Genomic DNA, 27,856 nt, shown 5'->3' on the forward strand with positions numbered 1-27,856 from the left:
ACTGGGCCGCGGATCACAGTTTATGGCCACCCCGAGCTGAGAGCCCGCGCCTCGGCTCCGTCTCTGCAGCCAGCTTCCCCGCTCCAATCCCTGGGAGCTCTGCCGCACTCAGGCACCCCCGGTCTCTCTGTGACCCCGAGGGTCCTGAGACCACACTGTCCCGCGAGGGTTCCACTCCCCCCCCCGCTTAGCCACTGGAGCGACGTCCCTCCGTGGAGCCAGCTTCTGAAAGGTCCGATTTTGTGCTCCGCGGCTCTAGCACTTGCCAGAAGCTGCCGACGGAGGCCCCCTCCCCCGCCGTCTATCCTCCCGAATATCGCCTCAGATTCACTTCTCCGCACGTCCTACCTTCCAGAATGTGGTCGCTTTTCTGTTCAGAAAGTTGTTACTATTCTTATCTTCGATCTCCTGTTGAGTTCGTAGGTGTTCAGAATGGTTTGATCCCTGTTCAGCTGAATTCCTGAGACCAGACGACATCCAGGTCTCCTGCTCCTCTGCCATCTTGCTCCGCCCCCTTGAATATGTTTTATTATGATTTTCTTCTACCATTCTGTGGGTTGTATTTTTCTTCTCTTGATGGTGTCTTTTAATGAATAGAAATTCTTAATTTTAACATGTCTAATTTGTGACTTTTTTCTTTTATGGTTATTTCTTTTGTCCTTTTAAAGAAAGCTTGCCTACTTCAAGGTTAAGAAGATGTTCCCTATTTCCTCTGAAAAGCTTTATGTTACACCATTTACATTTAGATATGCAATCCATCTGGTATTGATTTTTTCTCCTATTGTGTGATGGGGTCAGTATATTTTTTCATATAAGTATAAAATTGTCCCAACACTACTCATTGAAAACATCATCCTTTCCCCCACTGTGCTGCCATGTCACCTTTTTCATAAATCAGATAAACGTGTGTGTGTTTGGGGGGGTTGATTTATTACTTTTGATTTTATTGCACAAACTTCAAAGAACACATATCTCTAACTACTGAGGATTTTGTTGCTGTTGTTCACAATGTTTATATAGAAAAATACATATTTATGGCCTCCAAAAGTAAACGTGTATATTTTTGCAAAATGTTGTATGGGAAAAGTTTCAAGTCAAATTCTAAATGTAATTGGTAGAATGTGAGAAACACTTGTAGATGCCATGAAAAGTGTGGTGAGTGTGGACAAAGGCATTGTGCATCTCTGATGTTCCTGTACCAACAACACCTTCACTGCATCAAAAATCACTGCTGCCAATCATGTTAGTGATTATAACACTGTAATTTTTAGTATTTTACCTTCTAACTTGACAGTTTATTACTTGTGTATTTGTGTTTTGCTATATTTTAGTTATCTCTTAGGAAGCTGGTAGGAGGTTTTCCATGGATGTGAATTGTATTTAATGGAATAGGCTGTTGCTTCCTGGTTTTCATGCCGATGTCTGGATTTCATGAAGGGATATCTGGAAGGGTCTACCACAAAGGGATGTTAAGCAAGAGATGCTAGCATTTGCTTATTCAGCTATGGGTACTATGCACATTTAAGGAAACCAGTGTAGAATTTATCTGTGAGCACCTTGTGATTCAGGGTTTGGGATTATGCAAGTGTCCTTTTTAACCCCTTCATTTAAACAGGATGTTCTAATTTTGGAAACGTAGTAGTTAAATTTGTAAATTCATGAAAGCCTAAGCCTAAAGTCTGGTGAGCCCATCTTGGTTCTCTTGGGCCAGTCTCTACCCCACACCTTTACCTTCAGGATAACTCTGATCTCACCCTTGACGGTGGCACGACTACATAAATGATTTGGAATATTCTTCCTCAAGGGAGTTGTCTCCCACTATTTATTTACTCAAATATTAGATCAGTATGAACCTCTGGATGTTTGTTTTGTACTTTGGGTTATAACGCAACCCTACTTTATTTCCCTGGTTCAGAATTTCCCATCTGAGTGTTCTTTTATTTGATTCTTGTGTCCCTTTGATAGCATACCCCTATCAATGTGAATTTTTTTTTGGGGGGGGGAGCATTTTATTACTTTCTGGTACTCCAGGATACTCTGGGCTCATCTTGTATATTTCCTGCCCCAATCCTAGAATTAGCCATTTCTCCATGGAGCTCTGGTTTCTTTTATTGAAGGATGGTGTCAGAATCCAAGATCTGGGTGCTGGCTGTGCTCTCATTGCTACTGGGGTGTCATTTCTGTTGGGTCTTTCATCCAACAGTGCAAAAAAATGTGGTGTTTATGCTAACCCCTGCATGTACAGGTATCTATAAATATTTCTGCAAGTCATCATTCTGCGTGTAGACTATGCTAAGCGTGAGCTCATACCGAGGTCTCCACTTCTGATCTATCACCAGGTGAATCAGTTTATCTTCTCTAATCAGTACCTCCCACTCTAACTGTAAGAAAGCTGATTCCCGCCATCCACCGCCCATTTCTGGAAGTGTCCCATTCCAGCCTACCTGTATAGCGACTTCAGAATTATTGACCTGTAACACTCTGGGAAAGACCTTTATCAACTCCAGCACAGTGCTTATGACTGGTTCATTTTGCCTTTAGTCTTACAGATTCCGTCCATTTCCAGCATTACTCAAGGCTACATTTTCCCCAACTCCTCAGTGAAGTTGATTCATATATTTGTAATACAGTTAGATTACTTTGTCATATTCTTCACTCCATCCAGCGACACATCTTAAAAGATTTTTAAAAATCTGTGTACATTAAGGTTCACTCTGTTTTGCCTGGGGGTTTTGACAATTACATTTTAAACAGTCTCTTCTAGCAGTCTTCAGAGCAGTTTCACCTCCCTCAACAGCCCCGTATGGCTCACTTTTTCACCCTCCCCTGAGCCCCTGACCGTCACTAATGTACGTCGTCAGTGTCTTTGTCTTTTTCGAAATGCCACGTAAACGGAGTCTTACACTATTTAGCCTTTACAGACTGGCTTCTATTGCTTAGCAATATGCACTTCAGATTCATACACTAATCTTACTAGCTTGCTTCTTTTTGTCAGTGAATAATATTTCACAGTATGGAGGTGCCAATGTTTGTTTATCAATTCGTGTATCAAAGGGCTTCTTGGTTGCTTCCAGTTTGGCAATTATGAATAAACATCTATTATAAACATCACAGGCAGGTTTTTGCATGGATATAAGTTTTCAAGTCTGCTGGGTAAATGCCTTGGAGCCACTGCTGAATCATATGGCAGGACTATATTTAGCTTCATTTGAAGCTGATACCGGTCTTCCAAGGTCTTCCAAGGTCTTCCAACAGCTTTGTGTTCTCGCCAGCAATGGAGAAGCGACTGTTGCTCACATCCTTGCTGGCTTTTTATTTCTTTTATTTGCTTTATTGCTTTCCGGTTTTAAGTTGCATTGATGTTTGCTCCTATAGTTATTATATCGTTCCTTTGTTTGCTGTGGGTTTATCTTCCTCTTTTTTTTCCTCCGGCTTTTTGAAGTGGGAGGTTATATTATTGATTTGAGACTTTTTTTTACCTCTTTTCTGATGTAGCTGTTTGGGCCATGAGTGTCCCCCCAGCTTCTGCTTTGGCTGTATCCCACAAATTTTGATTTGTTCCATTTTCATTAAAGAATTTCCTTGACACTTCCTTTTTACCCATGGATTATTTGGAAGTTTATTGTTTAGTTTCCAAGTATTTGGAGATTTTCCTTTTATCTATCTGTTATTTTTGTTTGTTCGATTTTATTGTGGTCAGAGAATACACTCTATTATTTCACTTCTAATTTTGTTGGGGCTTGTTTTATGGCTCAGCCTAGGGTCTATTTTGGCGTATGTTTCTCGTGGACACTTGAAAAGAATGTGTATTTTACTTTTATAGGATGGAGTGTTGATTAGGTCTTGGTTGATGGTGTTACTGGGTTCTGTATCCTTTCTGATTTCGTCTAGTTATGCCAGTTGTTGAGAGATGGGTGTTGGAGTCTCCAGCTGCCATTGTGGATTTGTCTGTTTCTCCTTTTAAGTTCTGTCAGTTTCTACTTCACGTATTTTGCAGCTCTATTGTTTGTTGTATACATATGCAGAATTGCTGTGTCTTTTTGGTGGAGACATGGCATCATTGCTTTTATCATTGCTTTTATCATTACATAATGTCTTTCTATGCCTCTGTGAATTCTCTTTTCTCCTAAGTCTGCTAATATCTGATATTAGTGTAGCCACTCATGATTTCCTTTTCCAAAAAAAGATTTATTTATTTTAGAGAGAGAGAGCAAGCTCAAGGTGGGGAAGGGCAAACAGGGGGAGGGGCAGAGGGGGAGAGAGAGAATCTCAAGCAGACTCTGTACTGATTCTGGAGCCCAACACAGAGCTCAATCCCAGGACCCTGAGATCACAATCTAAGCCGAAACCAAGAGTTGGACACTTAATGGACAGAGCCACCCAGGTACCCCACCACTTGTGGTTTCTTCTGATTAATGCTTGCATAGTATTTCTTTTCCCATCTTTTATTTTCGGTTTGCCTATATAGTTATATATGAAGTGAGTTTTTTGCAGACAGTGTATAGTTGGGTCATGTTTTCTTAGTCCACTCTGCCAACCACTTTTTCCCTTCTGCTTCTTTAAAAAAATAATTTATTTGTCTATATTTGTATATGCTGTGAAATGATCACCACAATAAATCGAGTTTTAACGTCTGTCACCATACATAGTTACAGACTTTTTTTTCTTATAATGAGGACTTTTAAGATCTACTCTCTTAGCAACTTTCAGATATTCAATACAGTATTATTAAATACAGTCACCATGTTGCATATTACATCCCCAATACTTCATTATTTTCTCAGTGGAAGTTTATACCTTTTGATCCCTTTCACATATTTGAAATGGCTATTGCCTTCTCCATTTTAAAAAATGGGAAAACTAAACCTATATTAAACCATTTAGCTTTAATAATCAAAAGGAACCTTATTCCAGGATCTTTGATCTAACTTTCATATGTATACAATGCATAATATAATGTAATTATATTATGTTTACTAAGTGCTATGTACCTTGAAGGGAGGGAAAAACACTATGTGCTGAAGTAAATAATGACTAGACTTATAAAAGCTATTTGTAGAATATATTGGACAAGGCTTCCAAAGAAGACTAGGGTCTACTTGATGGGATGGGGGAGAGAGTACTCCAGCTGTTTCTAGGGGACAGAGTAGGTGAAATGAGGTGTATTGTTTGATGGGAATAAGCTGTCACAGGAAATGAAACTAGGGAGTAGGGTGGAGCTAAAATTCTCTTTTGAAAGTAAAAAAATAATTCCATCTAGTGCTTTACAGTCCTAATAAGTAGATCTTGATTTCCTGTAAGAGTGACCAGGTTGTTAATTCTTCCACGTACCACACCATGGCGTTTAATATTTATGGTGTTACCCCGTCCTTTCTAAGTGACTTGTCTCCTCCTCACATGTTGCGAGGTCCTGGGAAGTGGGGATCAAGCCTCATTCCCAATGTTCTACATTCTGGCACCACAGATGTTGCCTTTAGGAGGGAGCTCAGAGGCAGGTGGCTGCAGGTGACCCAGGGTGGCGAGTCCTTGTGTCTGCTGCTGAAGGTTTGTGCATCAATAGCCAGAAGCAGGTGAGAATGAGCTACCATTCACATGTCAACTGAAATAACAAGTTAAAGAAGGATAATGTTAATTCAGAGAAACTTGATGCACCACAACAGTTTCAGAGATTAATGACTCAGGGTCATGATGCAAAGAGTCTCCCAGAGATAGACCTTTAGTAAAACCACTCAAATAAGTTTTGGGCTTGAATAGCCCCAGCCAGGAGAACGCCCCATCCTATGGTCAAAGCAATGGGAGTTGGGGGTGGGGGGCTTAATTTCTTCATCTATAATCTGATGTGTAAGAGGTCTCTGAGCCCACAGAGGAGAGGCTGCTTGCTTGAAGCTAGACATCTCACTGGTTGGTGATGTTGCTTTGCTGAACTTCTCTGAGCTCTAAGCTTGGAGATGAGGGTGGTCTGTGGGATGTGGTGGTGGGGGTCATGAGTCAACTTCTCTGAGGGGAATATCATGTGTCCCCAAACTCTTAATTCCTTTGTCAGCTTAAAGAGTCATTTTTTTGGGTCTCAGACCACAAAATGCTGTGGCTATTATGCTTCCTAAGTGTGGCTATGAAGTAAACATAGAAATAGAATTTAAATAAAACCGTGATTCATAACAGACAACTAGGTCTGTAGCATGAGAGGTAGGCCGCCTCTGGAGGTGTGTACCGAAAAATACCTTCCGTTCTTAGAAGCTTTCTGAGGCACCCCTGAAAGATGGCAGTGCAGCCTCAACTTGAACCGTTCCTGTTACATGGAGTTCCTGTCTCACCAGCTGCCTCAGCAACATGGCGACATGGCTGGAGTTGTTACAAGTTCACAAGATCAAGTTTGCCTCAGTGGAAGACAGGATTTGCTAGCATTCCTTAAGGGAAGCCAGGAATGGCTGAGGCTGAGGAATGATGTTAATATTGTGGAATATTATGGAATTAAAGATCTGTCTCGTACAAATGGTCTCTTGTAGCCATGTTCAGGGATGCTGGGAGAGACAGCCGTGGGTTCATGACCAAGGCAACAAGGAATAACACTGACCTGGGAAAATAAAGGTGCAAATAGGAATGGTGGGCAGGGAAAAGATAAGAGGATTGTGAAAATCAGCGTGAAGGCAAAGCAGAGCAGCGAAGCTGACTAGCGTTCGGGCGACAGGACTCCGCTGATACTGCCTCTCCTCGTCCTCTGCGGGCATTTCTCCTGGCTGGCTTATGCTGCCATGTCACTATGAGCTTACAATAAGAAAGAAAATTTACCCGTTTAGGTGAGTATCTGGCAGATGGAGAAGAGATTCGTTACTCCCAGAAATGCATTATCTTGCTTCTGTCTACCTAAAGAAAGTGAAATGTTTTCTTCTGGAAATGTAATCAGGGTGGCTGTCCCATCACACGTATATGCTTCCATTCTCTCCCCAAAGGAGTTTTTTTCTCCTACTTGGAGATATTGCAGGATCCATTAGTTTGATATGATGTAGGTTGTTAGAAATAGTATTTCTTTCTGCAATAACTAGATAGAAAATGTTAAATTTAATATATCGGATTTAGGAAAACCATTTTCCATCTTCTCCAGCTAATTGGACGTGATAACCTGTTAATTACAAGTGTACCCATAATGCCAAGGGATTCAGAAAAAAATGCAATGACTTTAAAAAGAAAATTTGAAATCTGTTTGCGCCTGTTCCCCCCACCCCACCCCAGGGAGTTTCTGTGATCATCTCCTTTCCAAGGTGAGTAAGAACTCCTCCAAGATGTCTATTTAGGTACATAATGGAGCCACAGATAAGGAACATAAGGGTGGATTAGGGTTTTAGCCTCATTTTAATCTCTTTGACACATAACCAACTGGAGGAAATAGCAGGATGTCTGTGTTCCTATTTTTTTCATATACTCTACATACATTCTCGGTATGTTTACACATTGTCAGGGAACCTACACATTCCTTAATCAGCTGTCAAGTGTGGGGTTTGCTTGGTGCTGCTAGAGCTGCAGCACCCTAACATCCTCATTTTGCAGTCTTCCTCTCCAAGTGAGCACAGAAAGGCTCAGAGCTAGAGAAGCAGTGCGGCCAGGAGGGCGGGAGGCACTATTTATGGGCTGCCAGTGAGGAGACTCGGTCTGACCATGACTTTATTCCTCCACCCTTACTTGGTGGTCGGTATTCAGCCAAACATAATAGAGACGACAGACACATCTTACTTTTCTGAACTCATTAAGCACATGTTTACCAAGCTCCTGCTATGCAGGGCTCTGCGCTCAGTGTGGCGCAGAAAAGGAAACCCACACACAGGACCCCCATGATACGGGCAGGAACAGCAGTAAGTCATGAACAGGACTCGAGGCACAGAGCACTTCACCGCGGGAGAGGGAGCCTGAGCCCAGGGTGTCCCCAGCACAGGAGGCAGGGACAGTGCTCAAGCAGGAAGAACGCGGGTCCGAGGACCCGACTTCTCTTGCTGTTGCTGGAGAGCAGTTTTCTCTGTTCACGTTCCTAACGAACCATTGGGCAACTTTGCCTACAGTCAGCTCTCCTTTAAGCCTCTGTTTCTCCCTTTCCAGTGTTTCCTCCTTTTCCTAAACAAGGACTCAAGAAAGGAAGAAATCCACAGAGAGAAATGACATGTTTTGGTCCGCAGTGCTCTGTAAATTACGTTGGTGAAAGCCCAGCCTTTTCACGGCCTTGTTAATGAATTCCAGTGGGCTCGTGTTCGGTCCTGAAGTTCCTTCCCATTTTTTCCTTTCAAAAAGTGAGAGGTTAGTTTCTTTTGAAAAATTAATAGCAACTAATTGGATCCATGATAAAGGCAAAACGGAGCTAATATTATTATGAATTGTTGACGCGGATCTCTTTCAGGGAAAATGTACAGAAGAACTAAGGCAGTGATGGATTCTATTTAATCCCACTTTTTATAACGGACTCTCATTGCACAAAACTTACATATGGCCGGCAAACTGTGACCAGAGAAGATATTGCCAAAACAACCAAGCAGCCTGATTTAAAATCCAGTTAACTCAGCGGTAAACATCGGGGCGGGGGGGGAGGGGGGTTAGTTGTGCTTTCTGATGCCAGCCAAGGCTGTTGTGGAAATAACGGTGGATTAAGTGCCAAGAGGTCTGGCTTCTAATCTGCCATCTAATAAAACTGTGTGTCCCTGGAGAAGTTACTGCATTTCTCTGCAGTATCTGTGGAAGGAGTGTAACGCCTACAGCTCTAGTTATGTCACTGGGCAAAATACCACCTCCCGGCTTCTGTGGCATCCTCTGGCTCTAGTGAGCCTGCTGGTTCTAGGTGAGTCAGCAGCCTGCTCTGGTTCAGGGGGAGAGGAAGCAGCTCCAGCCGTCCCTGTGGGAGCAGCCAGGTTGTCCAGGTTTTCCAGGTGCATTTAGAATGGGAGATACCCTTTCAGCCATTTAGAGAAAACACATGCTTCCCACCTAAGCTGCCATTTTTAATGCTTCATCATTGCCTCAGAATATGGAATATTTATCCTTTTTGTGGCCTTTCACAATCTGTACCTGCTCAGACATCTTTTTGGTTATAACTTCTTGCAGACTTTCTTTCTCTCTCTCTATAATTAATATATGTCTTTATGTATTTAAGTTTTAAATTTTTATTTATTTTTCCCCAGGTTTATTGAGATATGGTTGACTCATAACGTTGTTTGAGTTTAAAGTATACAGTGTGTTGGGGGGGCCTGGGTGGCTCAGTTGTTAAGTGTCTGTCTTCGGCTCAGGTCATGGTTCCGGGGTCCTGGGATCGGGCCCCGTATCGGGCTCCCTGCTCGGCGGGAAGCCTGCTTCTCCCTCCCCACTCCCCCTGCTTGTGTTCCCTCTCTCGCTGTGTCTCTCTGTCAAATAAATAAAATCTTTAAAAAAAAATAAAAGGTATACAGTGTGTTGATTTGATACATTTATAGATTGCAAAATGATTATTCCCATAGTAGATAGCTAATTCCTCCATCATGTCACATAATTACCATTTCTTTTTCATAGTGGGGACATTTAAAATCTACTCTCCTAGCAACATGAGAGTGCATGATACAGTATTATTAGCTAGCATCACCATGCTGTACATTAGTCTTCCAGAATTTATTAATCTTGTAAGTGGAAGTTTGTTTAGGTTTTTGATGTTCGTTTAAAATCCAGCCAAGACCTTATTATTAAGGATAAAGCTTTTACAGTCTTAAAAACTAGGTTTGCTAGATAAGTTATCAGATACACATGAAATATCTTTGCTTTTAGCTGGCCCACACCGTTCCCTAAGGACCGTTGTGATTGCGTTAAGTCCTAGCCGGTATCTACCAGCTTCCAAATCCATGAGGGTTTCTCTCCTGGGAAATTATTGTATTTGCCTCCTTAGTGAGAAACAGAATTATTTAAAAATCCCTCTGGTCTTCGAGTGAAGATACTGCAATGGGAGACAAAGGCACCTGGGTGCTTGGGTTGCCAGTGGCCTCTCGCTAGAGTCCTGCAAAGCTCTTCGAAGTTGTTCAAGTCAACAGGATTTCCATCCTCAGCTGTCCCTCCCTCAAGGGAGGCTCCATTTTGTAGTGGTTGAGGGTTCAGCCTTTGATGTCAGACAGCCAGGATGCTTCATCTCCCCTTTCCCCAGACATGTCCTTACGTTTCCTTATCTGTAGAAGGGCACAGCGATAGAAGCCACTGACAGGTTTCCGTGAGGAGAAACGATAGCATGGAGCACTTGGCTCCATGCCCGGCATTAAGAACTATTTGGTGGCTGCTAATGTTATTAGTTTTATTTCATCATCATTGTTATCCTTATGTATCTCGGCACCTGTCAGTCAATCAGCGGGTTTTCCCTGCTCTCAGAATTTTTGATAGCTGGGTGACCCCGTGTTTCTGTTGGGTACCATCTGTAGGGAACAGCTCCTAATAGAGACATTGAGAAGGTTCCTGATGCTGCTGTCTGTAAACTCAGACGCCTTCTCATAGGGCTGCTCTGTTAACTGCCTGAAAAGGATTATTGTAGAGTGGAAAGTGCTGGTCATCACATTACTGCTCAGACTAGAGCCGGGGCACAGCCCGCGGCTCTCCTCCCATCCCCAAGTTCCTTTCCCTGGGGAGCTCCATCTATTGGAAATAGACTTTTGAGAAGTAGCATTATGGAAGCCCAATTCTAATATTTTACCCTGAAATAAGATTACAGGGCATATGATGAAGCTGAAGACTCCCTACATCACCTTTGGGGTAGTGTGCTGAGACTGGTTTAGAGCAATTCAGAGAAGTATGGTAGACACGGCTGCCCTGTCTGAATTTGTGAGGCCAACAACCCAATTTCCTATCACCTTCTCTTCCTGAGTTCAAAACAGAGCTGATTTCATCCACCTTTTGCCCAGTGGCATGATTTCCAGAATTCTCCTCACTCTGGTTTTCTCATTAGTCTTTACTGCAGAATTGCTCTGAGCAAAATAGAGTGCATGGCCTTTCCTCATTATTTGGGAATGATGGGTCTCTGACTGCACTCTGAGGTGGCATCGACTGTTAAGTAACATTATCACGTACTGAACTCACTGCCAGAAAATATGGAGGTCCTAGTGATGCTAACTGTTGTCAAGCCACATATCCTGCATCGTGTCCTGCAATTGATTTTTTGAACTTAATGCAGGCCTTCCTATTAACAAGCAAGATGCTTTGTTGACCTATGACATTTTTACTGGTCCTGAATCCACTTACTTACAACAACATCGCCCTTCTGGTCATTCACACCCCTCTGTGCTGAATTTACACCAAACCTAGAAACCCAAATAACCCCTCAAAGTAATTTCCAGTGCCTTAGAATATTCCAGGACAATGCTTTACACACACACACAAATAAATAAAAGTGTACTTCCATATAACCACCATATGAAAACTTGTGCAAAAAGGAAGGCATTATTCATGTGAAGGAATTCACTTTAGGGAAAAAAAACAAAACCCTCCATCTTGACATTTTGTCAAACAGCAAGTTGGTGCGTTAATATGATTGGACGGTTTGAAGAACATCACACTAGTGCACAACTTTCATGACTATTTCCCTCTAATTAACTGCGAGCCTTTCTCTCTCACTTACATCCTTAGCGAGTCACCACCTCGGCAGGGTCCCCGTGGACAGTGGACAGCAGAGCGGGGTGCGGCCTTGCTCCCCCCACCTCCCCGGCTTCTGCCATTTTGTTTCCTTAGCTTGATAGTGGCCGCAGTGTTTCTTTCTGTTTCTTGAACACAGCACCGAGTTTCCTTCTCTGGTCCTTGCACTTGGGATGCTCCGCCCCAACTTGGGGACCCCCCCTCCACCGGCATCACTCTTCTCCAGTCTTTGTAGGGACTCATTCTCAGCACTCAGATCCAGCGTCAAGGGCCGGCCCTTGCTCGGGGCTTCTCCTGAGCCCCTGAGTTACCTCCCTACCCATTTAAACCCTGTTCCGTTTATTCACGATGCCAAGCCAGAACCTCAGCTCACTTTCTTCATAGAACTTTTCACTGAGATGACCATCCGTCTTGTTTCTTCCCAGGCAGTAATCATAAATTACTCTCAAAAGTGTTCTGGTTTAGATATTAAATTAGGCAGAGACCATGTTTATCACTTCTAGAAACGATATTTCTTTATTTTTCAATATTATTCTTAGGTGTCTCTTCATTAGACTATATGAACTGGGAACTCTGTGCTGGCACACTATCCAGGCACTGGAAAGACAACAGGGAACAAAAAAATCATAAGGACTCGGGGTGCCTGGGTGGCTCAGTCATTAGGCGTCTGCCTTCGGCTCAGGTCATGGTCCCAGGGTCCTGGGATCGAGCCCCGCATCAGGCTCCCTGCTCAGCGGGAAGTCTGCTTCTCCCTCTCCCACTCCCCCTGCTTGTGTTCCCTCTCTCGCTGTGTCTCTCCCTCTGTCAAATAAATAAATAAAATCTTTAAAAAAAATCATAAGAACTCCATGAATATTTCTTGATAGAACCAATTAAATAAATGAATTACAGACTTTCATATAATCTGTGCACAGACAGATAAATGGACTTAAGTGAAAATTTTGGTTCAGGTTTTATGTCATAGTTATTCGGACTTATACTCCAAATAACATATAAGTAGGGTTAAACTCACCCTCACTTAAAGGAATGAGATTGCAAAGTAATTGTCAGGAAGTTTATTGGAAAAGAACTTTATTTGAAAAGGTTTCTTCTACTACACTGCATGAAGCTTCCCAAAGAGGCGGTGGCTTATCTCTTAGTAGCTGAGGTCCTCTCTCCACGGTTGCCAGTGTTTCCTTTTCAATATCTGGCGTTGGCATATGACCAGTTATTCTAGATAACTCAGGCAGCATTCTTGCAAATGGCAATGATGCCCTCTTTGAGTCCTGAAAAGGACTCAACAAATAAAGTGTATGAGATACATCATAATCAAGAAAATCAGCAGAGAATTTCTGTCTCGACAAAAAGATAAATATTAACATGAAGTAAAAAGATCTCCGGTTTTTTTCAAAATTTATGCCAGGATTTTTCAGGAATTTCCCACATTGTTTTTGATTTGGGGGACCTTCAGTCACTTGAGAATGGACGTGTACATTGGAAGTCTTGGGGCCTGGCATGATAAAGGCGCAGGACACTGTCATTAATTTGTGCACTGCAATTTATATTCTTTATACTGGGAAACAGACACAATACACAAATGTGGTGCACGTTTATTATTTAGGGGCAGGAGTTTGTTCAGCCACAGAGGTTAGTAATACAGGGGCCAGGGCTAGCCTTTGTAAGTGGAGCCTTTGTGTGAATTAAGAACAGATTCTCCTGGGTGTCTGGGCGCCTGGGTGGCTCAGTTGGTTAAGTATCTGCCTTCGGCCCAGGTCATGATCCCAGGGTCCTGGCATCAAGCCCCGCATCAGACTCCTTGCTCAGTGGGGAGCCTGCTTCTCCCTCCCTGTGCTTGTCCCCTTGAGCTTGGGAACTTCGGGCAGTGCACCATCTACATCTCTTCATGTGGAAGCCCTTAGAAATGTGTGCATGGTAGGTAGCAAAGAATTTTATTTTCGGTGGTGTGTAAAACTGATTGAAATTCAAATTTACCATAACAATTTAAAATCTGCATTTAGTTCCCACCCCAGGGATGATTTGTTCACATCCATGTCCAGATACGAAGCCAAGCATTGTCAGTTAGGATGTAGGAAGCTGCAGGAGACCACTGTGCCTGCCCTGAGAGTGAGGACAGTTCAGGTAAGTTACATAATGATAGGGTTTTTTTTTTTTTTTTCCATAATCATAGATATTTTTAAAAGCAATGTAGACCCGAGAACAGAGAAAACCTAAGTGAACTAGATCCCAGTAAGAACGGAACTAAATGCCAGTAAGAGACAAGCCCTTCCTAGAAAAAAGAGAGGTGGTGGCAGCTTTTATCCTTGGTACAATTCTCTTTACCTCAGAAATGGTAGGATGTTGTACCCAAACGTCCCCCCCCTTTTTTTTTAAGATTTTGTTTATTTGACAGAGAGAGAGAGAGCATGAGCCGGGGGAGGGTCAGAGGGAGAAGCAGACTCCCCACTGAGCAGGGAGCCCGACTGGGGCTCGATCCCGGGACTCCAGGATCATGACCTGAGCTGAAGGCAGACGCTTCGCCGACTGAGCCACCCAGGCGACCCCCCCGACTCCCAAACGTCTTTTAAACTTTCATCTGCCATGTGGGGCCAACAAGATGGTTCTAAGGAACCTGAGGATGCCTGGTCACAGAGTGAATCCACACCCACTCCCCAAATCTTTCTCCTGAGCCCTTCACTGAGAGCACAGTGGCAGCACCAAGGGCTGAGGAGAGAACGGGAGGTAGAGTGAGTCTCCGGGGTGCGCAGAACCTTTCCTGAGCACACAGCAGGGCCCTACTGAGGACTTCAGGGAGTGCAGAACTGAGAGCTATTCTCCCAAGGCAGCCTGGGCCTTTACCAAATGCAAGGCAGCAGCAAGTCAAAGCCTGTCGTATCAGGATGGAGCTGAGTCTCCTGAGGCTCAGGAACCTGGCTGCTGGCTTGTAGATCCTAGAGAGATGCTCAGAATCTTACCAGTTCTCAGCTCCTAAGCCTTGCTGACGGGAACGTCTTGATCCAGCCCTCAAAGTATTTGAAGCCAGTGGTGAACTGAATCCAATCAAAGCTGCAACAAAGCTCAGACAGCTCGATTACAGATGTGTTTGCTTCAGCTTCTAACCCTTTTCAAGGAGCAAATACTATCTATTTACTTCTCAGTTATTCTTTTACATGGAAAGTACAGAATGAGATTTTAAGAACTAAAGAGACAAAGAGGCAAGAAAACGTGATCTATTATCAGGAGAAAAAAATTGGTCATAGAGTCAGGCCCAAAGACACAGATTATGGAATTAGCAGGCATGGGCTATAAAGTAACCCCAGTAAATGTATTAGCGGATTTAAAGGGAAAGATGAACAATACATAGAAGCAGATGGAGAATTTCAGCAGAGAAGTGAAAGCCATCCAAAGAAATGATGGAAATTCTGACAGTGAACTAGTAGCAGTTTTCATTTGTATGCACTTAGTAACGGAGCTCCGAAGTATATGAAACAAACACTGGCAGAAGTCAATCTTTGTTGGAGAATGGAGAAATATATAAAGCCATAATCAGAGCGGGAGATTCTCAACATCCCTCTCAGTAATTGAGAAAACAACTAGGCAAAGTCATAAAGATAAAGGGGATTCAAACATAACTGTCAACCACCTTAACCTAACACCAACACTGCACACAAAATACAAATGTATTCATAAACATTTATCAACACCAGCCATATGCTGGGCCATCAGAGAAGTCTCAGTTAGTTTTAAAAGAGTGACATCATAGAAAGTGTATTCTCTTGAGACTGTTAGGGACCAGGGGAACAAGTCCCAAAACACTGCATGTGGGGCGCTTCCCATTGTATGTTCTTGCTAAACTCCTTCTCTCACAGAGCAGACCTGGGATGAGGCCAGGATGTGAGCCGGTATATAAGCCTGCCTTAAAACAGAGGACCCTGGCTCCAAAAAGGACCAGTGAGCTGCCTGGGTTGCCTGCCAATATCAACCAGTCAGGATGAGGCCCTTCCATCAGGGGAAGACAGATCAAAACCACAATGAGATACCATTCACATTGGTCAGAATGGCTAAAATTAACAAGTCAGGAAACAACAGGTGTTGGTGAGGATGCTGAGAAAGGGGAAGCCTCCTACACTGTTGGTGGGAATGCAAGCTGGTGCAGCCACTGTGGAAAACAGTATGGAGGTTCCTCAAAAAGTCAAAAATAGAGCTACCCTATGACCCAGCACTTGCACTACTGGGTATTTATCCAAAGGATACAAAAATAGTGATTTGAAGGGGTACCCACACCCCAATGTTTATAGCAGCAATGTCCACAGCAGCCCAAATATGGAAAGAGCCCAGATGTCCATCGACAGATGAATGGATAAAGATGTGGTATATATGTGTGTGTGTGTGTGTATGAATATAAATATATATATATATATACATATATATATAATGGAATATTACTCAGCCATCAGAAAGAATGAACTTTTGGCTGGAACTACAGGGTATTATGCCAAGTGAAATAAGTCAGAGAAAGACAGATACCATATGATTTCACTCATATGTGGAATTTAAGAAAACAGAAGATCATAGGGGAAGGGAAGGAAAAATAAAATAAGATAAAAACAGAGGGAGGCAGACCAGAAGAGACTCTCAACTCTAGGAAACAAACTGAGGGTTGCTGGAGGGTAGGTGGGTGGGTGGATGGGGTAACTGGGTGATGGGCATTAAGGAGGGCACGTGATGTGATGAGCACTGGGTGTTACATGCAACTGATGAACTACTGAGCTCTACCCCTGAAACTAAAAATACACTATATGTTAACTAAATTGAATTTGAATAAAAAATTTAAAAATCAAACAAAGGATGAGGCCCTTCCAACCAGTCAGGATGAGGCACTCGTTTCCTCTTCCCTCATTAGCATACTGGACCAGAGTGGGGACCTGCTGGGCACTGTCTCTGTATAAGCAGAGTCTCCCCTCTGTCCCAGGAGGCCAGGCTGACTGCTCTGTGCCAGTGCCCTGTCTTCCTTCAGCTCACTTGTAGCCCCCATCAGGCCTTGCCTGTGCCTTTGATTTTTGGGTCTTGCAACACTCTGACCACAAATGTTAAAAAATCATTGATAATATGATATCTGGAAAATCTCAAATGGGAAATTATGCAGCAAAAAAAAATCTGTGAGTCAAAGGGGTATTACAAAAGAAATCAGAGAATATTTAGATCCTGAATGACAACAAAAACTCAACATATCCAAGTGCCAATACGGCCAAAGCAGTGCTAGAAAGGAAATATATAGTTCTCTACACGCAGAGCGTTGATCTCTTCCTTTTCCCCTTTTGTACAAACTTCTGTGTCTGGAAGCTAGGAAAGAAGAGCGTCGGGAACCTGAAATACGTAGAAGGAAAGTAAGGTAAGAGCAGAAATCAATGAAATAAAGACAAATAATAGAATCAACAGGATCAAAAGTGGACATGCAGAAAAGATTTACAAAATCGATGAACCCCAAGCTAGATTAATCAATGAAAAATAGAAAAAGAAATAAGGCACAAGTAATCAGTATGAGAAAATGTTAAAGGACTATCAATAAATCTATTACAGACAATCTAGAGATGAAATGAAATATAGGAGCACCACATGCCAAAGGAGTCAACAGTAAAAGTGGAACGGGCAAGTTTCTTTGACAAAGATGAACACCAGCAGAAAGAGAAAATCTGAAATACACACACACACGCGCGCGCGCGCGCGCGAAGAAGACCTTTCGACAAAGACCATCTGAGGCTCAGTCGATTTAACTAGTGATTCTATCAAAGACTTAAAGAAAAGTATTATGCTTGTTGTACATTTTTCTTCCAGAAAAGGCAGGAGGAAGAAGTGATTCCCACTATTTTTATGAAGCCAGCACAAGCATGAGGCCAGAAATCTCACTGGGATATTTCCAGAAAAGAAAATCAGATTACAGTCCTCCACAGACAGGCTGATGTAAGCAAGGACAGTAGTGGTTTTGGGTTTTGTTTCTCTGTGTGTGTGTGTGTGTGCATTTTTTGGTGAGATTCATTTCTGAAAAGAGGATCTTTTCTGGATATGGTAAGGTTCTACATTTTGATGTTCTTGGTAGTTAAATGGATGCATACAATTGCCAGACTTAGTGAACGATACGCTTACAAATGTGTGCACCTTATTATATGAAAATTACACTTCAGTAAAAACAAAGTGAAGCAGTTTTATGGAAAAGACGCACTTTTCAACAATGAGAAATGCTTCATGAGCACACGTCACTTGGTAATCCTGTGCATATGCTGCTTTATTAACCACCATCACGTTAGTGATCACAATAAATGCATCACATTTGTGGTAATGATTCCCAAACTCCGAGAGGATAAATGGCTTACTCCAGGCTTTAGACAGTTAGCGTGTGGCAAAATCAGGACTGAAACCCAAGGTCTTTGCCTCTTAGTTTTTGCTTTTCCCCAAAAGAATACTTTGCTGGTGCACTACCCTTACCTGAGAAAACCCCGCCGTAGCACCTGCTGCTAGAGAGTGCTCTGGAATCCTCGTTTTCGTTCTGAACCTGCGAACGTCATTGGCTGGTAATTGGAATAACAGCCTTAGCACCCGATTGTAGTTTTATAGCAATGCATGACTTAGAATTCTGACTTACTTAAGATTCAACCAATTATCTGAATTAAAATATTTTCTTTGCCTTCACTGCGGGATCTGGGATAGGTGCTTCGATATGCCCCCATGGCAACAGAAGCTTCCCACCATTGTGATGTCCACTGCCCTGCACTGTGCTTTCTCTTTCTCCCTCTGCCTCCATCCATCATTGGTCTCAGAGCTTTCCTGCTCGTGGGTAGAGGAGAAATGATTTCTTATTCATCTTGTATCCCAGGCTTATTATAGTGCCTGGCACTCAAGACATACTTCCTGAATGACTAAGCAAGTAGGGCAGATGCCTTCCGGGAAACTCTCACCTCCTGGTCTGCCGTCTGTCACCACAACTGCACTGATACATTGATTAATAATTTGTCTGGAAGTAAAGATCCCCTATGATGGAGTTGATGATATTAAAAGTAATATTTTCATTGTGCTATTTAAGTGCAGCATAGTTCAGCTTGCTTGCTTATCAGCCAGAACACTGTATGGGGCGGAGGCTGTGGGATATAGTTTGCTCTGCCACCTGCTGAAGCTAGAGGGGTTATGAACGTATTGTAGGAGTTGCTCAGTTGTTGAATGAACAAATACGTTTCTACAACTACATAATACACGCCCAGTTCTGCAAATATATCCATCTTTCTCTGTATTGGTTGTGATTTTCATGTCTTCTTAATACTTCCTTGGTTACCCCAAGGCATTGTCTTCCATTTTGGGGTAAGATTTCAGGGTTTGCTGTTTATATATGGTAGTTAACTCATTACACATTATTTTCATTGATGGTGCGACATGGATATTAGCCTTTTTACATATGCATACTCAATTTTCCCAGCACTATTTATTGAACAGCTCAGTATTTCTTTGGTTTGTAATGCCATTCATCAATGTTCTGTATATTAGCAGGCAATTCTGTATACTCTTTATTCTCTTCCAATAGCTATGTTGGCATTGATATCATAGTGTTTTAATTTACTGTTTTATAATGTCTTGGTACCTTGTAAGAAATTTTGTTCTATTTCTTCTTGATCTTTCTTCTTAAATGTTTTTAAAAAGCAAATTGACTTCCTGGATTCTGCCCACTGGGAGGATTTCCCTTCACAGTTGCATTTTACAGCCATCCCTGTTCGGGGCTGTTGTACCTTTGGCTGGTTGTGTGTATATTATGCAAACCCATCTGTAAACCAGGGTTACCCTTTTTGTTAGCTTTTCGTAGGGAACAACCAAGAGGCCACAGGTGTTTGTTAAGGGCAAAGCAGTACACACAGCAATAGGTACAGGTACCAGGTGAGTGAATGATCTAGCTACCGATGCAACTAGCTTGCACCTGTTCTGATACATACCATTTTCATGGATAATTGAATATTACTATTAATATCCAATCTTATGATTTGGTAGATCAGAAAAAAACACAGTTATGTTGGACAGTTCGGGTTGCACAATTAATTGGTGCCTTATGGTTAAACATGAGGTTTCTACCAGGGTCAATAGGAGGCCAGGAACTGCTTACCAAATTGAGGATAGTTGTTGGCAGAAGACAGCATGGCTTCATTCCAAGCCCAGGGGACTATGCAGTGATTCTTGCACTGGGATTTGTCAAAATCTCTGTAAAATGCATCATTTGTCTATCCCACAGGAAATACCACTGCATATATTGACACACAGCCCTAAGGGACAAGACAGCTAGAACCACTGCCTGGACCTGACGCAGAGGTCTAGGCGGTAGACCTTCTTGCTTTTTACTCTCTGCCCTGAAACCGGCCATCTCCAAGGTTACTCAATTGTATTTAGGGGCTCCTGGGTGGCTCAGTTGGTTAAGCGTCTGCCTTCAGCTCAGGTTAGGATCCCAGGGTCAAGGGATCGAGTCCCTCATTGGGCTCCCTGCTCAGGGAGGGAGTCTGCTTCTCCCTCTCCCTCTGCCTCTCCCCTGACTTCTGCTCTTTCTCTCAAATAAATATATAAAATCTTAAAAAAATAATTATATTTAGGAGCGTGCCTACATATCCTATTTGCAGCCTCCAAGATGTAAAAAGCCCATGGAGAGTTGTGTCTATGTCTTTGAAATGGGTGCTACAAAGTGTAACACTGTCTCTCCCACTTTAGGGGCCCTTCTGACATTCTCAGCTGCTGTGACTAGAAACATTGTCAATGTGGTAGGTCTTCAAGCTTTTGGGAGGTCTCTCTCTCAGGCTTGCTTCTTCTCTTGTCAGATCCAATGAGTACAGTGCCATCAAGGTAATGTGATACTTGATGAGATGTGAAGACCAGTTCCTTCTGGTCTATCTTATGAGAAAGCAGGAGAGCTGGCTCAGCCATGAGGTAGGAGTGCGACCATGTACTGACACTCCTTCCACGTGAGGCACCTTGTTTCTGATCACCTTTACTGGGAGAAATGGGGAAGTTACATGCCAGGTCAACACCCTGGGTGATGGGGCAATGCTGGCTTGCTTCGGCGAAGATGCCACATTCAGAACCACAGCGAGGGTGGACATCACCACCTGATTAAGGGTGCAGTGGTCACAGTCCTTCTCTCTGATTCCTCTGGTGTTCTCACCATTCAGACAGGAAAGGCAGAAGGAGATGCGTAGTTTTCTTTCCCCTGCAGGCTCTGGTAACATTGATGCCTAAGGCATGTGGTATTGTTTTGGGTTTACAATTTTGGTAAAGGAAAGGCATTTTCCAGAGCTTTTTATTGGCTTTCCCTACTATAATATCCCTCATTCCACAGGTCAGGGAATCAGCGTGGGGATTCTGCCAGTGGTGAGGCATCCTGACACTCAATGGGTCCATTATTCCACTGAACTCCCTGTGATAGAGAGTCAAACTGAGAACGGGTGTTGCTGGATGTCCACACACCCTCCTGGGGGCACATTCGTTAGCTTACCTGATAATTAGCTTCAGCCCAGAGCCAGAAACTAATAACCTTCAGAGGCTTCTCTGTCTTCCTTTTGGCCGGTTAAGTACTCATCCTTGTGAAATGGTTCCAGGTCTCACTCATGAGGTTTAGAGATCGTTTCCTGTGTATTCTTGTGGCCACATACACGCAGGAGGCCAGGAGAGGCACCGGCGAGAACACCCAGCACACTGGAGCGGGCGGGGCTTCAGTGGAACCTCCCGGGTAGGAGAACATTCCCGGTCTAGCTTTCTGCTGGCCCTTCCCAGGGGCCTGACATTTCAGGTGGGTTCATGCCCTTCTCCACACTGCCAGGAGTGTCTGCCAGGCCGGCGGGGGCTTCAGGCATTTATGAGCAGAGGTAAAGGAGGAGACGGATGGATGGGACTGGAGCCGAAGGAGAAAGAAAAGACCTAGGGAATGGGGCTATGTCTAAAATGAAGAACCGAGAGGCAGAAAGGACACGGGGAGTAGGGACTGAGAGGGACTGGAACGAGTAGAGCGGGAGGGGAGGTCATTTTGTTCATTTTAGAACATGCATGGGATGAAGGTGCCGTGTCAAGGGGAAAGGATGAAGGAGAATTTTGGAGGAGATAAAAAAGGATGTGAGAAGTGTCGCTGGGGTTCAGAAGCTAGATTACCTTTAACAACCTTTGAGAGTGGCCAGGAACGATTGAAGTTAATTTACCTCCTGTGTGTACTAATATATATATATATATATATTCTGTATATATAATAGAGTTCCACATGCGTCAGGATAGGAACCACATGTTATGGCTTTGATAGCGAGCCAGGAGTGACTGGTTCTAGGTCCTCCCTGAGAGAAGATTTCTGTACTGGGGAGAGGAGACCCCAGCTGGGGGATGGGCACCGCAGCATCCGCACGTGCAGGTGAGGATCAGAGCAGGGGCCAGGCAAGCTCTGCAGACGTCCCAGGTGTGCTCACACTTAGTCCCCTCCCCTCCGCCTTTATTTGCCAGAAGCTGAAGGAAATGTCTTCCTCTTCCTCTCTGGATGGATGCAGGGAGGGTGGCGCTGTTGGGTTTGCCCCTCTGCAGAGCCTAGAATTGGCCACTAGGAGGCAGTGTTGCCTCTTCTCAGACTCAGGGTGAGAGGCCGGATTCCAGATTATTATAGATAACAGAGGAAAGAAGAGACAAGGGAGCCGGAATACGCGGTAGGCGCTTGTGTGAGGTGTGAGAAATGGGAGGACAGAGGAAATCAAGGGTTTCTTCAAGCATTCTGACGTAAGGAAATAGGCTGCTTGCAACACTGGTGAGTTCTGATCTCGTGTGATGACCCCGTCAGGCAGATGGAGAGCACAGGCTCCCTCGAGAAGCCGCTAGTTGGCTGGTTTACCAGAAAGCATGGGGCACTGAGTGGTTTAGTGGAGCGAGTTCTGTGAAGGCAGGGCTCCCGCCTCTCCCGCTTTCTCTTAGCCTCCAGGGTGTGTCTGACTGGTAACCAGTTGGCAACGTGTGTGTTAATGCCTCCGACCCTTGCTGGGGTGCTGCCTCTGGAGGTACAGAGCCTGGGTTTTCAGACCATCCCTGCAACCTTAGTGCCCTTGGCGAAGCACTGCTTCCGTCCGGGCCTCAGCTCCCCGTGGGCGAAACATTGCTCACAGACGTGAGATCCAAGTCTCCTGAATGCCGGGCCCCAGTTATAGATGCACATTTTTGAAAGGAAAAGATGGCCATAAATGGGAAATACAAGTTTCTTCCTTCCTTCCTTTATTTATTTATTTATTTATTGACAGTGTGCACACGGAGGTGGGGGGGAAGGGGAGAGGGAGAGAAAGAATCAGGTGTGGAGCCTGACACGGGGCTCGATCTCAGGACCCTGAGATCATGATCTGAGCCGAAATCAGGAGTCCGGTGCTCCACCGACTGAGCCACCCAGCACCCCTCTTCTTTCATGATTTTAGACCTCATAGGGTAGAGGAAGTGTGACGGCTCACAGAGATTTGCCTGCTGAACCTCCAGGCTGGATGCGAAGTGACTGGCCAACCTGCTGCTGAATCCGCACCCCAGACAGCTGCCTGCATGCTCAGTCAGGAGACTCGCCTGCCAGCCCCTCAGAAGGCACGGCTGGTTGCACGGTGAACCTCCCCCGTTCTCCCTGACAGCCCTCAGGTGACCGGAATTCTAGATGGTAGGATTCTTACATGTTTTGTCCATCCCGGCAGAGCTCTTGTTCAATCTCCTCTACAAACTCCTGGCCTTGTTTGGATCTGCAGAGTTGTGTCCTCTGGGTACGCACTCCATGGTAAGCTCTGCACACTCAATAAAATCCAGTGGGATCTTAGGTCTCTACCTTCCAGTCATCTCAGTCTCCGCTCCTCTCTCTACATCCCCACCGCCGGCAGCCATCATCTGACCATCGCATCCATGCCAGAAACACCGCCAAACCCCACTGGCCCGTCTCAACTCCACTGCGCTTTCCCTTGTCCATTCCACTGCCCTAGTGATACCATTGCGTCTTTCTTTTTTTGGTCTGAAATCTCGGAATAGCTTCTAACCTGCCATTTGACCAGCTTCTCTTCTTACTTTTCTAGCTCCTATGATATTCTGTCTGTTCACCAAGGGCAGGAAATAGCTTTGTACGTCTGGTGTCCTTCACTGCGTTGGCCACATAGAACATTCAAGTAAACGTGCAATCACTCCCTAGAGGACAGGCCCCCAGGCTCTGCAGCTGGGAGTAAGACTGGAGCCCATGAAAACTATCTCAGCCAGGGATGTTTTTGTTTTGCATGCATGGAAGATGCATGCAAATACCTACTTTAGGGAATGTAGATATTTTCATAGGCACATACTTCCATAAAATCATCTCTTCAATACATGTGACATTTTAATATATGTAATTTCAGTCTTGTGAGGCAGGCAGAGCACATATTACTTTTCTAAGGCTTTAGTTGTAAGATGAGAGAAAATCGAGCCCCAGAGGGATTAAATGATTGCCTAGGTCACGTAGCTGACACGTGGTAGTACTTGGCAAGAAATAGGAACTTTCATTTTTGACTACACTGCCCTTTCTTCATTGTACCTCATATCCCATGACTTGTGGAGTGAATGATGGATGGGTGTCTGCTCATGGATGTTGATAATGTGTATCTCTGACCACAGCTTCAACAATTGTTGGGGCAGAACCCTTTGAATTTGGGCTTGAGAAAGACAGACACTAACTGGGGTGAAATTAAGTGGTTTAAAATACATTTCGAGATATTTCACCTGGAGACACACTACTGACAGGTAAATAAGATGAATACAGAGACACCTCTCTGCCAATGAATAACACATTGCTTTTGGGCAAGTAGGTAAATTCAAGGAGATTGTCTTTCCCAGCTATACTTAAAAAGTTTAGTACATGAATAATTGAGCAACTTCCTGGCACACTCAGTATTTATCTGTAAGCCTGCTCTGGGCAGAAAAAGAGAAAAAACATTTTGAAAACAAGTTTTGCATTAGCTAGGAGTTTATTTGTTTTGCCAGAAGCTTACATAATTACATCTGCAAAGGAACATATTGGTGTGTCTCCTTATTGTCTTGTGGATCTACTGATGTGAAATATATCAGGCAAATCAGAAGGGAAGGGGTAAAACCCTGGATCTCTGGGCACATGTGTGCACTGCAGGAGATTGGAAGTGAACTTCCAGAAATCTGTTTGCACATTGATTACGATCCTGTGGTATTGGAATCATTTTCGTACTTGCCTTTTCTCTCCAGCCAGGTCAGTGGCCGGTCCCCCGGGGGCACAGAGCTTTACAGGAGTAGATGCTCAATAATTGTTGAGTGTTTCTTATTCCGAGATGTTCACAATGTCGTCTTTGTGAAATTTAAGTTCGGGCTTGTAAAGAGGTGCAGAGTTTACATCTGATCTCCTGCCGTCCAGTGGTGGAAGGAGATCCCATCCAGAGAAAGCTAGGACTGCCTGATTGTGGTCATTCTTTAGGTGCTTCTTGGGTCTGAGGAAGAGCTAAGGGTGAATGTGTGTGCAGAGGAGAGCGGCCGCTGGTCACATTAACCCAAGGATGGGACTCTAGGGGTATCAGCGTTGGGGGTCTCGGGAATGAACTCTGCATCTGTCATAACACGTATTATCAACAGTGTCTTGTTTAGACCTGGAGGTCTCACTGATCTTGCATTCATTTCTTCGTTCACTGAGTTAATGATTTCCGAACTCCTTCCATGTGCCGGCAGTGCCCTAGGTGAGGGAATACAGCAGGGAAGGAAGAGACAAGCGCGTCTGCCCTGGTGGGGCTCACACTCTGGGGGAAGGCGGCCAGTAAACCCCGCCAGCAGCATGCAATGTAGCCTGACTGGAGACTGGACTGAGATCTGCCATGAGATGCAGCCCATTTCCCATTGGCCCGGGATCGTGCAGTTCTTTTCTAGGGCAGAGGTTGAATTTAAGCCTTCTGGGATGACATTCTCCACGGGGAAACCAGCACAGTCTCTGCATTTATTTAAACATTGTTTAGAAAAAACCAAACTGCTTCATTTAAATAGCTTTAAGCAAATATAGCTTAGTATTTGATTTTTTGTTTTGTTTTGTTTTGTTTTTATCAGAGGTGTTAAAATAACAGATCTGGTGCTAACTCAGGGCTTTGCCAAGCAAATTGCCACTAAGAGAGTTGGACAGGAGACTGTGGTTATCACACGCTTTCTCTTCCTCTCATTCTCTCTCTCTCTCTCTCTCTCCCCCCCCCCCGCATGCTGTCTCATAGCTCCCATTGAAAAAGTCAGTGCTTGCTTGGCTCTGTTTTCTTGGTACAGGCATTTCCTCTAATTGGCAAACGTGGGTGTGTTTGGCTTTTTCCTTTAGTCTGAATTGAGGTTTCTTTTTTTTTTTTTAAAGATTTTATTTATTTATTTGACAGAGAGGGACACAGCAAGAGAGGGACCACAAGCAGGGGGAGCGGGAGAGGGAGAAGCAGGCTCCCTGGGTGCGGGGCTCGATCCCGGGACTCCGGGATCATGACCTGAAACGAAGGCAGACGCTTAACGACTGAGCCACCCAGGCGCCCCTGAATTTAGGTTTCTGATAAGTGTGACAGATGAAGAGACAGAATAGAAGGCAAATTAGCAGACTTTCCTATCAATTATACTTCCTAAAATATATATTTGTGATTATTCTTGCCCCCTCCCACCCTTCTCCGTTCTGTACCCTCTTGGTCTTCTATGCATGCATGTACGGTGTGCGTGCTGGCTCGCCCCGGGAAGCTGTACCATTTAGTTCAGACAAAGGCAGGGAGAGATAGGGGATGGGGGTTTGTTCTGCTGTTTCCCCCAGCCTTTGGCTCCTGGTTCTGGTAGTGGCTGTTCCCTCTACAAGTTCAGGTCTGGTAGGTGGCCCCCAGCTCTCCCAGGATGCACTGTTTCTTCTTCTTGTCCCTTTGGGTCGGGAATGGTAACCCCTCCTTTGCTGCTGGTCCCCCAGGTGTTGCAGCTTTCTCTGGGAGGATGAGGAGGAGGGACCGTGAGCAACCGTACTTGTCTTCTGCTTGTAATGACCTTCACCCTCCGCAGGAATGCGTGAGTGTGGAGTGTTGGGGGAGTGGGGTGTCCTGGTGACATCGGAGCAGGTGTGGGAGTGTGGGGGAGGGCAGCGCCAGGAAAGAGGAGGAGGTCACCCCTATGTCGCCTGAACTCACAGCCTGCTATTAAGGCAATTTTCCAAAGCCTCTATTTCCGTCCTGGAGAATGCCGTTTACTCTCCTTTCTACTTACTGAACAGGAGCAGAGAAAGTCCTCTCCCTGCCTGTGCAGAAGCCTCCTATTAAGAAAAGAATAATTGGAAGGAAGTGATTTTCACTTTTCTGATTAAAAAGAAGCATCAGGGTACAATTTGGGTTATCTATAATTCTAAATCTACAATTTAGAAAAGAGAAATCTGGACCTTTTCTTGAGTTAATGCTTTGCCTTTTAAAATGCAGAGTTTGAGTTAATCCTAAGATTTAAGTGATTGTGGCCCTAACTCCAGCCAGGAAGGTGAGCTCCGGCTCACATTTCAAAGTGAGGTTCTGATGCATCTACTAGCTTTTAGAGGGTGAGAATAGAGTTTATGAAGAATATTTGAAAGCAGGAGAGTGATTGCTTTGCAAACCTTTACTCCCCTTCTGGGTCATCCACTTACCTGGTCTCTCCCATCCCCGCGCTGAGGATGGGAAGGGAGGATGGGAAGCGTGGAGGGACGGGCAGCGGGGGCCCAGGCACCAACCACATGAATTCAGAATTGACTCTGAGCCGTTCAGCCTCAGAGTGGAGGTGACTTTGACAGGGAAGGGGGTAAGAAGGATGCGGGCGGGAGGGATACAGGAGGGCTGGAGGGTTGATTGGAGGGAACATCATCACTTAAAGTCAGACACAGTAGTCTTACCCGATCCTTGGATTCCACGTTGGCCTGAAAGAGATTCATCGCATCTCTAGAAGTCTTGTGCTCATGCAGGATGCTCCATAGCTTTGACATGTTAATGTTCATCATCCCCGTGGCTCTGTGGGGTGGGAGTGGGGCTGGCCTCGAAGATCCAGCCCCTGTATGACAGAGGACAGTAGGGAGTTGATGAGTATCTACTTGGGTCCCAGAAATTATCCTAGAAAATTGGTGTGCACTTAAACTCTTATCTAATATTATGTGAATTGTATTATGCGTCCCATTTTGCAGAGGAGAAAATTGAGGCTCGTAAGTAACTTGGCCTAAGTCTCTTGTTTGGCACGTGTCAGAACGAGAATTTGAATTCCAGCC

The sequence above is a fragment of the Eumetopias jubatus genome, unplaced genomic scaffold (assembly GCF_037043125.1).
Source record: "Eumetopias jubatus isolate StellerSeaLion01/CBP00866 unplaced genomic scaffold, mEumJub1_p1.0 scaffold_14, whole genome shotgun sequence".
Lineage (NCBI taxonomy): Eukaryota > Metazoa > Chordata > Mammalia > Carnivora > Otariidae > Eumetopias > Eumetopias jubatus.